This window comes from Vicugna pacos, chromosome 9 (assembly GCF_048564905.1).
Source record: "Vicugna pacos chromosome 9, VicPac4, whole genome shotgun sequence".
Lineage (NCBI taxonomy): Eukaryota > Metazoa > Chordata > Mammalia > Artiodactyla > Camelidae > Vicugna > Vicugna pacos.
This window is the reverse complement of record NC_132995.1, coordinates 65,936,198-65,952,726: the sequence shown is the minus strand read 5'-3', so window position 1 is coordinate 65,952,726 and position 16,529 is coordinate 65,936,198. Positions and strand designations below refer to the sequence as shown.

The window sequence follows — 16,529 nt, the reverse complement described above, 5'->3', positions numbered from 1 at the left end:
ACCATGCTACGCAGCCAACATTTTATCTTCCTCCTAGCCTTCTCCTATGTTACCTGAAGCCGTTTCTCAGAGTCTTTACATGGAGGATAGAAATTATCATGATTTAGGGCAATTGCAGAACAAGTTTTGAACTGACACTGATACCTGAAGGTCTAAAATTTCACCATGGTCCACCAATCATAGTTGGGATTTATGAAAGTCAATTATCAAGAGAATTTTGGCTTAAGTCCATCTCAAATAGATCTATAGCCCTGGTATGTTGCTTTCTACTCAGCCTACACTATGGCCTCTTGAGGAGTTCCATGTTATCAGTTAACTGAGGAAAAAAGTTACATTTTTATCTACAGATGATACTGGACAATATGTACTACACAAAAATACTTGTCTGCAGCTCTGTAGCCCCACTGCAGGGTGGCCTTAAAAGACAGTGATGATGGTGAATTTCCCAGTGGACAGAACTTCAAGCAGTGTGCTTGGTTTTTCATTTTTCTTAGAAGAAGAGATGGCCAGAGTTAGAGATGTACAGATATTCATGAACAGAGGCTAGTGGTTTGGCTGAATGGTTTGAAATTGTAAAGAAAATAATTGAAAATTGGTGATATGGATGACGGGGGAGATCTGTATGTAGATAGACCTCTGTGAGTCATCAGAGTATGAGGCCACTCGTGAAGGCTAACCAAGCAGCATTCTCTTAGCAGAAGAGAGTTTTCATAATTAGGTGAACGAGAAGACTCATTCTGCACATGCTAGTCAGCCTCTCACTCCAGCCAACCCAGATTTTTTTTTTCTTTTTTCAGTGAATCCATGAGTAAAGTGGCCATGGCGTCAGGGATAGAGCTTAAATATGGATTCAACACCACCGTCTTCCACTTGCTAAAGCTAATCTGACTATAAATGTTGCTAAGTGGTCAACTTGTTAAAAGAAGCCAACAGAATCCCACTGTGGCTCCATTCCTGAAAGAATTAGCCAAGCAACATGTGTCACATCAGTCACACTGGACTGTTTCTGCCGTGGAAGGAGCGACACTTCTATTCTTCTCTCTAGAACAGATACTTACTTGGGGTTTGGATTTGCCTTCTTTGCCTATGATGCTTTTGCCAAAATTCATGGACAAACAGGATGGCTAACTGACTGTTACCAGGCAGCACTTTACAGCAAGTGAAGATCATGTTCATAGAATCCGCTTCTCCTACCGTTTTACCCATCATCTTGAAACAGTTTGCCTGACAGTTTGCCTTGCCAGCTCACTGGCCTGTTGAAGTCTAGGTTGTGGTCTTACATGACAGTTATGTTGCCCTGGATGGAACATATGCTTTAAATCAGTGATTAATTTATGGTGACTTTTTTTTTAAACCATAGCCAAGATTTCTAAATCCAAGGAGTGTGTCCTTTCTTACTGTCACCTCCTGTGAGAATGTTTTCTTCCTGTCCCTACCATTTTGGACGCTGCCGGTCTTGAGGTCTTAGTGCCCAAGGGAAAATGATTCCACGAGGTGATAAGCCAATAGTTTCATTAAACTTAGAGTTGAAACTTTAAATAGCTGCTTTGTGTCTTAACGCTAGTGAATCATCATCAGGCAAAGGTTAGGGCTGAGGTAATGTGTCCTGACTGTCAAAGGATGTTGAGTTGCTGCTATACAATATGACTGAGGAAGGACATGTCTGGAATTCAGAATATCCCTAGGCTGCCTCTTAGAATCCACATGTTTTCTGATTAAAGTCAATACAAAACTACCACAGTCTAAACTTACAGAACTTCAAGAATAAAGGTTTGCAGCAATCAATCCACCATGCAAGAAATCATGACTAGCCAAGGGAATATGGAATGGCTTGTGGAAGAACTTTGGCCATGACCAATTGCAGAAGGATGCACTGCCACAGTTACAAGCATTTCTTTCTTATCATGATAAATTATCTAAGCATGAATGAATCAGTTATTTCTTCTCTTCTGCCATTCCCCTGCCATCTAACATAAAATGTACTGATAGTAGTTTATCGTGTAATCTCACTGTTAAGTTACAAGATGCCTAAGGATACAGCTCATCTAGAAGAACTCTCTTTTGGAAAGAAACTGCCTCTTTGGGGAGCATGCTTAGTGTATTTTCAGTTGCACAAGGAGCACTTTCAGCATGTTAGGCAAAGCCATAGTCAGTTCTTCTCTTTATTTGGAAGTTAAAAGAATGCACATTTGCCAGGAAGTGGACTTGAGAGAATGAGTGCTGTACCAGTTTAGCTAAGCTAGTACTGCGTTTCCCCAGACTGTCTTCACTGTGTGGTTCTGTGTTAGCATTGTCATAAGAAGCATTCAGATGCTTTTAGGAAGGCAGAAAGAAGCAGCAGCTGTGTCCTGTTACACTCTGAAGACCTATGTAGGGTGCCACAGTAGCTTTGGCACGTTGTCACTGATTCGATAGATCATCTCTTTGGTGTAAGGCAGCACCTGAACCTTCATCTCCTGCCAGATCTCCTCTTTCAAATTCTCTGAGTCCGAGGCCAAGTGCATGTGTAGCTCTGTGTTAAAGGGGAGCAGAATATGTATGTATGTATGTATGTATGTATGTATGTATCTATTTATTTATGTATATATTTATTTATCTCCCTTCCAGCTTTATTGAGACATAATTGATACACAGCACTGTATAAGTTTAAGGCACACAGCATGATGATTTGACATACATATATCATGAAATGATTATCAGAGTCTAAGTTTAGTGAACATCCGTCATCTCATCTGGATACAAAGTTAAAGAAGTGGAAAAAAACTTTTTTTGTGATGAGGACTCTTAGGACTTACTCTCTTAACAACCTTCATATATAACATACATCAGTGTTCATTATATTTATCTTGTTGTACATTACATCCTTAGGGCTTATTTATCTTAGAGCTAGAAATCTTTACCTTTTAACTGCCTTCATCCAATTCCCCTTCTCCTCACCCCTTGCCTCTGATAACCACAAATCTGATCTCTTTTTCTATTTGTTTGTTTGTTTTTGAAGTGTAATTGACCTACAACACTGTGTTAGTTTCTTTTATACAGCATGGTGATTTGATGTTTGTCTACATTTCAAAAGGATCACCATGATAAGTCTAGTTATGATGGGTCACCATACAAAGATATTAAGTTATTGACTATATTCCCCATACTTTACATTTCATATGTATGACTCATTTATTTTACACTTGGAAGTTTATATCTCTTAATCTCCCTTACCTGTTTCTTTCCTTTCTCCATCCTTCCTCTGGCAACCACCTGTTTGTTCTTTGTATCTATAACCGTCTTATTTTTTGTCACGTTTGTTCATTTGTTTTTGTTTTTTAGATCCCACATATAATTGAAATCGTACAGCATTAGTCTTTATCTGATTCATTTCACTTAGCATAATACCTCTAGGTTCCTCCATGTCATTGCAAATGGCAGGATTTTGTTCTTTTTTATAACTGAGTGGTATTCCATTGTACATGTACACCCATCTTCTTCATCCAGTCGTCTTTTGCTGGGCACCTGGGTTGCTCCCATATCCTGGCTGTTGTAAATAATGCCGCAGTGAACATAGGGGTACTTGTATCTTTTCGAATTAGTGTTTTTGTTTTCTTTGGATAAATACCTAGGAGTAGAATTGCTGGATCATCTGGTAGTTCTGTTTCTAATTTTTTGAAGAATATTCATACTGTGTTCCATAGTGGCTGGACCAGTTCACATTCCCACCAACAGTGCATGTTGGTTCCCTTTTCTCTACATCTTCACCAACATTTGTTTTGTGTTGATTTTTTTGAAATAATCATTCTGACAGGTGTGCCATGATAGCTCACCGTGGTTTTGATTTGCATTTCCCATACGATTAGTGATGTTAAACGTCTTTTCTTGTGCCTGTTGGCTATGTGTGTCTTTTTTAATGAAATGCTTATTCAGATCCTCTGCTTGTTTTTTAATCAGGCTGTTGTTTTGGTGTTGAGGTGGCATCTTTCTTAACAGGTCACCCATAGCATCAAAGTTGGAGGAAGTGCAAGGCAGGTGTGAGTTGTTTTATCCTTTTGGGTTCTGTTTTGCCCTTATTATTTTCCATATCCAGCTTGTCTTTTTTTTTTTTTTATTACTTCTGGCTAAGCTGTAGTGACTCAGGTTGAACATTATGCATAGAGACATTACCCACAGATACCAATCCACCAACTCCCACAGTTACTTAAGATCTAACTGTTGTAATAAATCACTTACTCTGTATCATTCATCTTGGTTCTGTTTTTATTCATTCCCTGACTGATATACACATTAGGTAAATGCAGTGGATCCTGTGGCCCTGCGCCTTGGGAATTTATGTTATGTGAAGTGCTCATTCAACAAGCTGAAAGCTTCAGAGTACTCAGGGTAACCACAGAGCTACTTAAAAAAGCACTGTGGCCTCTTAAGAAATAACAAGAGGAAGAGCAAAACCAAGATTGGTTTGTCATAATCTATTTAGAAACCATTAAGGAAACAAGAAAAGTCAGAGATAAAGGTAAAAGGTTAGACAGTGGAACTCACTAAATTTTCACCATGTCTGTCCTCTGAATGACAGTAAAGTTTCATCCTCATTCTCTGTTTCTCCTTCAGCCGCCACCTACTCTGCACCACTGTCATTCTTGAGAACAGAGAAAAACAAAGTTTAAATGATAACCCCCAAATAAACTGTCTTCTGAGACCCACACTTCCAAGCACCCGTGTCACTCTTCAAAGCAGCACTCATATAACAGAGCCTGTGAATAGCTGGCAGGCCTTGTTTAGATCAACTTACTTAAAAAAAAAAAAAAAAAAACAAGAATCTCTCACAGTGTATACAAAGCGCTGCACCTACGCTGTTGATACAGATCTCACTGATTTTGTTCCAACAGTGCCTCTGTGTGTTGAGAGACACTGAAATTACCTGTCCTAGCTGATGTTGACATGTCAGGTTGCCATTTCAGGAGTAAGCGTGACACTATGTGGCTTCCTCCCTGGGTTTTTTGTTTAATCCTCTCTTTCCTTTTCTAATCTCCCTACTTTTCTTCTTCCTTTGTTGGGTCTTTTACTGTAGGCTTCTAATCATGCTAAAGAGGATTCCATTCTTTTCTTTCTTTTTCATTTCAAGTGACTGGAAATTTTGTTCCCTGATGCACAAAATTTGTGTAATCATTTGAACTCAGTTTCTTCATGTGTGAGAAAAATTGAAGCAAACAGAAGACAAAAATAATCTGACAAAAAATTCATTTAAAAAAAAAAATCTGTACATGCGTTTGTTTCTTCCAGAAATCTTCTATTTAAAGATCAGGGATCAGAATAGATCACGAAGTTTAAAGTAAGATACTTTTTGTTTTACATCATTTTAAAATTGACATTTTCTTCTCTTTGCAAACTTTTTTTAAATGTAACCGTTGTAATATATTCTAAATGTTTTGTCATTAAGTTTTAACATAATTTTATCTTTCTTTCTTTTTAATCTCAATCACAGTAATACTCTTTTTGCTGGTATCTGGTCACCATCCACAGTGGACAGCAACAATCCTACTGCCAGCCTCCCCCACCCCATCCAGCATTGACACCAGGAGATGCTCCTGCTGCTTCATCACACCAAACACCATTCAGAGAGATGTAACCTATATAAATTCTGGACTTTACTCTACATTCTTAAGAATGGCAGATGCTTTGTGGTATTTTGTGTTCTAAGAAGCATCACTGCAGAAGTTGATCTATAGGAAAGACTGATACATGACGCAAGGTATAATGACGTTTATGGTTAAGAATCTAATATGCTGCCAGCAGAGTTTCTTCCATTCACACTTCCATTTCCTTATTATCTTGATGCCTGGATATACAGCACACGTGAAATGAGGGTGAGACCACAAATGAAATGCTTTTCTAAGAAAAGGAAGAAATCTTATTGATGAGCTGTTTCAATTACTTCTTTTGAATTCACACTGGAATTCTTTTTTTTTCTTTACTTTTTTTTATTGCGTTATAGTCAGTTTACAATGTTGTGTCAATTTCCAGTGTAGAGCTCAATTTTTTACTTATACATGAACATACATATATTCATTGTCACATTCTTTTTCGCTGTGAGCTACCACAAGATCTTGTATATATTTGCCTGTGCCATACAGTATAATCTTATTTATCTGTTATACATATGCCTGTCAGTATCTACAAATTATGAACTCCCAGTCTGTCCCTTCCCACCCCACATTCCCCTGGCAACCACAAGTTTGTATTCTATGTCTGTGAGTCTGCTTCTGTTTTGTATTTGTTCTTTTTTGAGATTCCACACATCAGTGATATCATATGGTTTTTTTCTTTCTCTTTTTGGCTTACTTCACTTAGAATGACATTCTCCAGGGACATCCATGTTGCTGCAAATGGTGTTATTCTTTTTATGGCTGAGTAGTAGTCCATTGTATAAATATACCACATCTTCTTTATCCAGTCATCTGTTGATGGACATTTAGGCTGTTTCCATGTCTTGGCTATTGTAAATAGTGCTGCTTTGAACATTGGGGTGCAGGTGTCTTTTTGAAGTAGGGTTCCTTCTGGATATATGCCCAGGAGCAGGATTCCTGGGTCATATGGTAAGTCTGTTCCATACCTCAGAAGTGCTGTACGCAACAGCAAGTGTCCCATAGCCTATGCACATGCTGTTTCCTTTGTCAGGAATGTACTTTCCCTTAAATTGTCTACCCTTTACTTCCTTTCTCTGACTTAGACTTCAAATTATAGCTAAAATGCATTTCCTCATAGAAACCTTACTTGACACACCATATTAAATAAAGCCTACCATTAAACACTCTTACATCTCCTTGCACATCTTCTTTAAAAAATAAACATTTATTGTTATTTGTCATTATTTGTGGGGTTTTTAAATAACTTACTCAACATTTTCTAAGCTCCCTGAGGTCAGAAATGATGTATTTGGCTCAACATTACTTTCCTAGCATCAAGCACCATGCCTGGCAAATAGCTGGTTGATGCAGAGTAGGTACTAAAGGTGGTCTGTCTGACACCCGTTTCCTACCTTTCCTTACTGTCAGAGGGCCCCTTGGTGCAGGTGTGCACTGCATCCACATGTGACTCAAGGAATTGCATCCCTCACTTCAGCTCCTAGGGTAATTCTTAGTTGATCTAAGTCAATCATTATCATCCAGCTCCCCTGGCAGGTGACTGGCTTGGGTTTGACATGTGACACATTCTCTCCACTGACACTTGAGAATCTGTTTGAGGACTTCAAAGAAAAAAAAAATCCTTACTCTTAAAATTTGATACATGAAAAGAAATAGTACCTCTTTCAGTTCCTTCTTGAATTCATGAGGAGAGTTAGCAGAGATGGCGGGGAAGAAAGAAGGAGTGAATCCCAGTACTGGTTAGCATTGTTAAAGCCACCAGGTTAGTCTGGGTTGAAGATGTATCACGTTCAAAAGTTTATTTGACATTAAAAAAATCTTGAAATCCATCAAGGATAATTTTGTTGTTCTTTGTAGCTAAAGATTTCCTAGCCTATTTGTATATTCTCAACAAATATTTCTTGAGTGAATGAATAGTGTGTATACTTAGTGCCTAGTAAACAATACACATAGTACATGGACCTGTTTCCAAGCCTGGGCGGTGGCACTTCTTCAGCCTGGAATACCTTTCTTTTCTCGCTTCACCAACTCCCAGTGTTTCAAGACCCAGAACAGGTCCGTATGTCTAGGCTGTCCTGCCTCTCACGTTGTTAGGTCAGCAGCCCCTCTTGATACTCTAACACCAACCGTAGCCTACTGTGTTACATTCTTCCTATACGTTTAGTTGTGCTTCTTCCCATATTCTGCCAAAATTCTCCATGAAGGAAGGGGCCAAAATGACTAAGACTGAGCCTGGCATTGAATAGATGCTGAATATTTAAGAGTTCTCCAGAGGGAAGAACTCTCTTTTTTTAACTTGAAAGTTGCTAATTGAGTAGATCTTAAATGTTCTCACCACACACACACACACAAAGAAGATAACTGAATTGATGAATGTGATGTTTAAACATATTGTGGTATTCTATAATTAGAGCATAAAATTTTATTGGTTTGTATTATTTTAAAAGGTGGTTTATACTCATGGAAATATTATTCAAATCATACCCCTATATTCCTTGGATGCATGCCTTCCAACCTTTTACAGCATTTGAAAATCCTAGGATAAGGACAAAAATCCTTTGTTGTATATTAATGCTGTCACGAATTCATCATAGAATCAGTTTTATATGAGCGTTTTAACTTCTCTGATGAAATTCTCATAATTCGTCAATTTAGAAGAGTTAGATTTATACTGAAATGCTTCATATAATATCTGCAGAATAGAGAATCCTCAGAAGTTGATAATGTAATAGAACAAAGATAGTGAAAAATCAATAAAGCATTGCAGTTTTTTCTGAATTGCATATTTTATAGAAAAATCATAATTGATAAGTAACTTAAAATTTTATATTCAACTTAAATGAATGTTTTACCACCCATTCCCATTAAACTTTTTTTTAAATTGAAATATAGTTGGTCTACAATGTTGTGGTAATTTCTGGTGATCTGAAACAATGAAATTCATAGAATCGGAGTGTCGAATTGTGATTGTTAGGGGGAGGTGAGAGAAAGTTTTCTTTAACGGCTGCACCAAACTGCATTCCCACCAACGGTGTGGGACAGTTCCCTTTTCTTCACAGCCTCTCCAGCATTTAGCGCTCCTGTACTTTTGACTGATGGCCATTCTGACTGGTGTGAGGTGATACCTCAGTGTAGTTTTGATTTGCATTTCCCTGGTAGTTAGCAATATTGAACATTTTTTCATGTGCCTATGAGCCATTTGTAAGTCTTCACTGGAGGAAAGTTTGTTTAGGTCTCCTGCCCATTTTTGGATTGGGTTGTTTGGGTTTTTTTGTTGTTGTTATTGAGTTCCATGAGCTGTTTATATATTCTGGAAGTTAAGTTCTTGTCATTCTCACCATTTGCAAATGTTTTCTCCCATTCCATAGGTTGTCTTTTCATTTTGTTTATAGTTTCCTTTGCTGTGCAAAAGCTTATATGCTTAATTAGGTCCCATTTGTTTATTTTTGCTTTTATTTCTATTGCCTTAATAGATTGCCCTAGGAGAACATTGCTGAGATTTATGTCAGAGAATGTTTTGCCTATGTTTTCTTCTCTGTTAAGCTACCTGTGTATTTGTTTGCATTTAAAAAGATCAACATCTTTTTCATGCCTAAGGTTTTGTTGTGCCTCATATTAACAGCAGGGTCAAGTTTGATACTTTGCTTTTTATCATACAGTAACAGGACTACAGGAAATTTAATGACCTCTTCTTATGCACAGCTTTTACTTTGAATCAGTTGTTTGCCTCCTTAAAATGCTCACAATTCATTCTAATTATTGGGAAGGTGAGCCCCTTTGTCAGTTATTCCCTACCATGTCCAATGGAAAACCAGGGAGATCTGAGAAATTCAGTCATTCACACTGCATTTTCATCTGGACAAAGTGGATCAAAAAGTATCTCCGAATTTACAATACCGCTTCAGTAGTAAAGTTTAGCTTGAATGTTTTTCACCTACTCCATTGTTGTTTCTATCTGTCATGCACAGACGTGTGTGATAAGCAATTACAGCAGATTCTTTATGAAATTGCATTATGTTGTGCTATGTTCTGTGTTAATGTAACCCAGCATCGGATCAATTAAAAGAATGTGGAATAGTTGGAAGATAATAAGAACAAGTAATTCAACAATTTGACATTTAACTGTTAGGATTGATTCTCAAGGTTATACCGAATACAAAGTGTTTTCTGTCCTTTTTGTCTTTGAAATTAGAAATCTGAGAGAACAGTGGTGAATGCAGCACATAGTTCATGCTGTGAGCAACTTCCATTGTGAATCAAGAATTCATTCAAAACACATCTGGCTTGAAGTTTTAACAATAGAAATGGCAACATCTAACTCCATCACGGGTGAAGACAAATGGATTGTATTTTTTACAGAGATACATATTTTTAGATTTCAGATAATTCCATCAGGTTGCAAAATGTAGCGGGAAAGTGAGCCTTGCAGTTCTTCAAATAAAGAAAATTGCCACCTAAATCAGAATACTGTATTAGACAAGCTATGTACACAGGAACTGAAGCTCAACTCTGTGATTATTAGTATGTTCAGTATTTAATAAACAGACACATTTGGTGAACTGTGCTCAGTTCTTGCTGCTCACTTATTCAGCAGCCCCAAAGAATCTGCTTATTTCCATGGCTTCTCTTCATTGAAGTTTCTAGCCCGTGGGCAGACCTCTTGGACATGATCCAAGAAAACCTAAAGCCACCTCTCTCACTCACGTGGCCCATACCTGGGCTCTGGGCTCTGGGAAATATTCTTTTTTTTTTTTCTTTTTTTCCAAACTGGGAAATACAGCTGAGCCCAATTTTGTTATCTCTTATTTGCTCCCAGATTTGGAACAGTTAGACTTCCCACCTCTCCACTTTTAGATTATCTGCAGGTGTCAAACAGTATCCACAGTATTACCCTAACTTCAGGAAACACACATCAAGCTCTCCACGTAGTTCTGTGGAAGCAAGTCTCACTAATCTTGAGATAAAAGTCAGGCATTCATTATCCTTTACACTTGGGAATTATTTGACTCGCAGTTCACCAATAGCTATCTCCAAAATGTATCTTTCAAACTTCTCTTAATCACCAATGACATGATTCTTTAAGAGCCTGGTTGTAAGGAAGAGATTAAGAATTGTGTAACCAGGTTTTTTTCTCTGAAATATTCATCTTAGCCTGACACTCCAGTGTAGAGTTTCATAATATTACGTATATGGTGTCTTGGTTCCTCAGTTAAAACTGCTAAATTAACATCTTGTATGTGGAAAGTGACAAAATTTGTAAAGTAATTAGGCACTTACCCTCCAAGGAAAAAGAATGATAAATCAAATTATAATAAAAATGTGTTTTAATTTCATACCTATTGATCTAAACTCATCATTGTGAGCTAGGTAGATCATCTTAAAGACCACTCTTTGATTACTGCATTACCTTTTCCACTCAGATCTATACCAATTAAAAATCTGATGATTGTGTTGATTTTGCCTTTATTTAAGTAATTGGTAGAACTGTTGAAGGACAGAGATCCAATAACAAAGTTCAAATCTTGCCATGAGAGAATTTCCTACTGGTTGTAATAGAGTCATTTATAATTGAATTATTAAGCATTCTAAGTTATTGATATCACAGATGCTGAAGAGAAATATCATATGAAAACTCCAAAGGAATAAATTAGGTGAGGTTACCTATGTAGAACACAGGATCTGAGGCATGGTAAACATGCAGAAAATGTTAGCTAGTCCTACTATTACGAGAACAACATATTTGCACAGATTCTTTGGTTTACAATTACTAGAGTGAAGGTTAAATTTCTCATGTGTTCTTTATTTACCTAACCATCTACCCTCTGAACTCTCCATTCCACCAAATACCCAAACAGCATCTACTCTATGCTCTAAGAATTCTTTAATTTTGAAATAATTGTAACGTGAACTTCTCAGGGCACATTATCCTTAATACAGAATGAAGGGCCAGGATGATTGTAGGCCTGGCTTTCCAGATTGCACAGAGTTGCTGCTACTCTCTGACCAGTACTTCTAAAATCCTGTCAACCTTCACACGTGTACTAATACCTGAGAATCGGTTCCTCTACCATCCCTTCTGCTGCCCCGAATGTTGAGAATTTAGGGCTTTGACTTGCGTGGCAGCAAAGCAACTGTTCCTCCAGAGATAGGGATGGAGCAGATTGATTGCCTTCCCTAGACCACTTCCCTGACCCCAGGGCACCTTCTCAGGTTTCTTCCTTCCCTTCACCCTCCGTGGAAACTCTCCCTATGGGGCTCAGGACTGCAACGCAGGCCACTCACGTGGCTTTACCATAGGCCTCTGAGGGCTCCCTTGTATCTGTCCCTGACTTAACACTCAACCAGAAAGCGATTTAGTTCTGTCTCCCAATTCATCTTCTCGTAGCAGGCAGTGGCTCCCAGACCTCTCCGAACACCAGAGTCTTCTTTTCTTTCGTACCCCTTTCAAGACATGCTCTGCTATTTTTCTCTTTCGTTTTTCCACCCTCTCGTAGAAGGTAGTTTGCTTTGACTCATTCTTCTTTTCTAAGAAGTCTAAAGTATTTCTTTTAATATTTCTTCCAGTTGACTCACTCTTTCTTTTATTTGCTTTTAATAAAGCTTTAAGTTGGGGATTTAGCTCTCATGCATAGTTTATTTTAATAAAATGCACACTAGTTTCTCCCACTTGAACGTGGTAAGACTTTGTCTTGCTTACCACTTGTGTTAGTCTGCTTAGGCTACTGTAATAAAATACCATCGAATGTGGCTTAAACAAGAGAAACTCATTTTCTTGTAGTTCTGGAGGCTGGAAAATGCCAGCTCAGGATGCCAGCTGATTCATTTCCTGGTGAGAGCTCTCGTCCTGGCTTGTAGATAGCCAGCTACTCCCTGTGTCCTCACAAGACAGAGAGTCACCTCTCTGGTGACTCGTATAAGGACATTAGTCCTATTGGATCAAGGTACCACCCTTATGCTTTCTTTTGACATCAATTACTTCCTTAGACCAATATAGTCAATTGGGAGTTAAGTTTTCAACATATGCATTTTGGGAAGATACAGTGCAATTCTTAGTACCATGTTAGCCTGGGGCTTAAAGTATAGATACATAGTAGTCTCTTTATGAACATTTATTGAATGAAAATATATATGAGTGAATAGACTGTTTCTCTGTTTGTGTCTACAATATTATACATCAATTTTCTATCAAAAGATTATGTTAATCGTCCTAAAGAGATATTCTGTATATATTTCTATTATGAAACATGAATTTTATTCTTCACTTCATACCAAACTCCAGATAGCTCATGTTCAACTAAATTGTAACATTTATTGAGTTTTTATGTTATAGGAAGTATGTGGCGTCCAGATCAAGTGGGAGAGTCTATGAAAGGTGAGAATAGTATACGTCATGATGGAAAAGAAACAATGACAAAAGGAAAATAAAAAATAAAAATATACTCTGGTCATGTCTAGGAGGTTACCATAAATAACTTTCAGCAAGAGAAGGATTCAGTGAAAGTGTCATTAAGAGATTTGATTTTTTTTTTGTTTGTTTTGACAGAAGTTGCTGTAAAAGAGAAGGAAATTTAGATAGAGCTAAAAACCAGAGCCAGGACATAGAGACAGGAATGTCAAATGGTCCGGTTGCAGAGTGGGAGAAATCTGGGCATGCTCCAAATCCTTTTCAGTATTTCCTCAAACACACTGTACATATTCTTGCATGTACATTATAGATGACATTCTTCATTGAGTTGCTAGAATCTTAGTCCTCTCTAAATTTTATTTCCTAACCCTTACGCCTCACACAAAAGGGACACTCAGTAATTTCTTTCAGGTAATGATATACTATACAGTTTAAAAAAACATAGTAATGAAATATCCTGAATTCTGAAATCAAATATTAAACGTAGAGTTTGTCTGGGGTAGAGGAATACATGATCAGAGACAGTAGGCTGGGGTCACCACTGGGCTACTGCTCTCAGAATCGTGGAGGCAACCAGGTGAATTTTCCTCTGGCAGTCAGCCCCCAGCATTCCCAGGCATGACATCCCACAGACTGGCAATGAGCAGGGCCAGGCAATGTTTGAGTTATAACTGGTTCAGTATCACTGAAATGTTAGGGAAAAGATGAAGAGTGGTTGGAGCTGATGCTGCAGAGGGAGGCAGGACCAGATCATGGAAGGCTTTAGATGCTGCTCTAAGGAGCTAGGCTTGGATCGAAAGAAGGGGACTTGCTAGTTGAGATTTATGTTCGATAGGTCACTTCAGTGTGGTTGAGAAAGATGGACTGAAGGGGCAAGAGACAAGGCAGCAGGACCAGTTAGAAGGCCACGGCAAGGGCATGGGTCAGACGCGATGAGGATCTCAGTTGGAACACGGAGAGGGAGAGGGAGAGGAACTGGCAAGTGAATCCTTATAATGCTGCTACATCTTAATAATGCTGGAAGTTTGAATCCCCATGCTGACCTGGAGTCTCAGAATCATTTGTAGGTTTTTAGAGAAGTAGAAAAAATGTAGCAAAATAATTTCATCTGAAAATTACAATGGCACCTCAAGAAAAGGGGAGGAATAAACTGGAACTTAGTACTAAAAGGAAAAAAAAAAGCAACTCTATAAAAAGGGGAGGGAAAGGCTTGAATAGACCCTTCATGAAGCAAATATAGAAATGGCCGTTAACACTTTAAAAAAAGTACTCAACATTTATCACCTGGAGAAAGCAAATTAAACCCATGATGACATACCACTATACACTGGACAAAATAGCTAAAATTTGAAAGACTGAAAATAAATGTCACTAAACACTAACTTAGCAACAAGACTTCTCACAGTGGTGTTGGGTGTACAAAGTAGCAAGGCCTCCCGTGGCTTTAGTTGTAATTATAATCACCTTGGCTTAAGCAAAGTTTATTATTTTCAAATGACTCACCAGGGACCTGATTATAAATTGTGTGCATGCTCGTCATTCTTTAGTTCAGGAATGTGTTCTTCAAAGGAAGAAAAAAATGCCTATCATGCCTTCAATTAAATTCAGTTGGCTTGCTGTTCATTAAACCTCCTCTGACAATGTAACTGTTTTTCCTTTGCAGTGTGCTGCAGGGAGGTAAGAAATCTGAGAAAAAGGTAGAAGGAAGAAAAATAAAATTAAAAGAAATTAGCACTGCCCAAATGTACATAGTTGACACTATAGTAGAAGTTAGGTACGTCCATCAGAGAGAAGAAAAAATCCCCATGTCAGGAAATTGCCTATTGCCGACGACATGTTTGTTTCCAGCCTTCAGTATGTGCTCCACTTGCTGGATCTCTAAGGATCCTTTAATTCCTCAAGACATTGTCAACAGCTTACCAGACCTCCAATATTACTTCTGGTTTTGTATGCAAGTGAGATAAAAAATAATTGACTTTGCAAAAGGAAATTTGGATAAGGATCAATTTTATTTACTAAAAATTTCTATAAGAAATACAAAACTCATTGCCGATTGCAAATCTTCAGGTCAACCCGTGGGTAAAATGTTATGTTGTTCTAATATATGCCAATTGTTACTACCACACTAGTTCTTAGGTTGAAGTAAAAATGCCGCCAAACCACTAAGCCCATTTCAGTCTCAAAACAGATGGGTATAAAGTTGTAGGGCTAAGAGTGTGTGCGTGTGTGTGTGTGTGTGTGTATTTAAATAGTAAAAGTAATAGGAACTGGAACAGATGTGGGGATAGATACATAGATGATATAGATGTGGATACATATATAAATATAGGTATAGATGTAGGAGAATGTGCAGATGTGAAAATAGAAGTGAGTGTAGGTATAGGTTTAAGTGTCAAGACTTAGCTATGCTAAGACTTAGCTTAGGTATTGTTATACACAAAAAGAATAAGAAATATAAAATAATAAGAATCACAAAGAGTAAGGCAGTAGTTTTGTAGAATTCTGAAGTAAGCATTAAATATACCACCGGTCAGCCTAGATACCCAATGATAGAAAGCTTAATAAATCTCATCTTTCTATTTTTATTTTTTTATCGATGTATAGTTGATTTACAAAATTATATTACTTTCAGGTGTACAATATAGTGATTCAATATTTTTATGTATTACACTCCATTTAAGATTATAAAATAATGGCTGTGTTTCATTGTGGTGTACAATATATCCTTGTGGCTTATAACAAAGAATTGTTCATTATGTCAGAGAGATTTCTTATTTTTTTTAAACAAATTTCTGGAGGAGTTTTGTCATGTGACGCTTCAAATCAGGAACAGAATTGCATAATGATTAATGTCTTAAACAGCAGTTTTCCAGCATTGGTCCTTAAAGGCCTGGCCCAATTAGTGAACCTCTTGATGGTTAAGTCAACAACCAGATGTCTGCAGGACAGAGAAGTTATTGTGATGTTAAATATAGCCCTGAAGGGCCAAGGGTACAGGCAGAAAGCTGATAAGCAGGGCTCTCTAGGTCTGGTCAGCTGAAATTCCAAGGACTCAGTAATCATCTATAAATCATGTATTTTAAATGCTTAAGCATAAATTCTTTTATATATTTCTATATGCTGTGAATTCATAGAGTGAAATTACAAATATGAGGCTGAAATTCAGAAATGCAAAGAAAAGAGTGCTTTCATATTTTTCACAGCTTTACTAGTCTGCTTCTCAAGTTGTGAACCATTCATCTGGGTCCTTCAGCACCTGGAGATCCTCCCCTGTCAGTTCCCCATGTAGCTCCTGGTGCCGGGGACCTCACTGAAGGCTGCCTCTGATCTCGTCTTGATCTCTAGCTGTCTACTTTGAAGCCATTGCCCACAGAATTGCTTTGAGCCATCATCCCCCAACCTCCCTGATCCCAGGCACGTATACATACACACCCAGTCAGAGATAACACTCAGAGATTAGTTACCATTTGACATCAAAAACTACATTTTGGGTTCCCCAT

The 16,529-nt window shown here is 37.8% G+C and overlaps 1 long non-coding RNA gene across 2 annotated transcripts in view; it reads left to right on the top strand.

The window, feature by feature from the left end:
- Positions 1–16,529, top strand: part of LOC140698276 (uncharacterized) — a 334,247-nt gene that overhangs the window by 75,289 nt on the left and 242,429 nt on the right. The window contains exon 3 of one of the 2 annotated variants that reach the window (XR_012075940.1): positions 9,817–10,188. The exons of the other annotated variant lie outside the window; for it this stretch is intronic. This is a non-coding gene — a long non-coding RNA (uncharacterized lncRNA). Of the gene's footprint in view, positions 1–9,816; positions 10,189–16,529 lie in introns of those variants that run through there. 2 annotated transcript variants of the gene reach the window in all.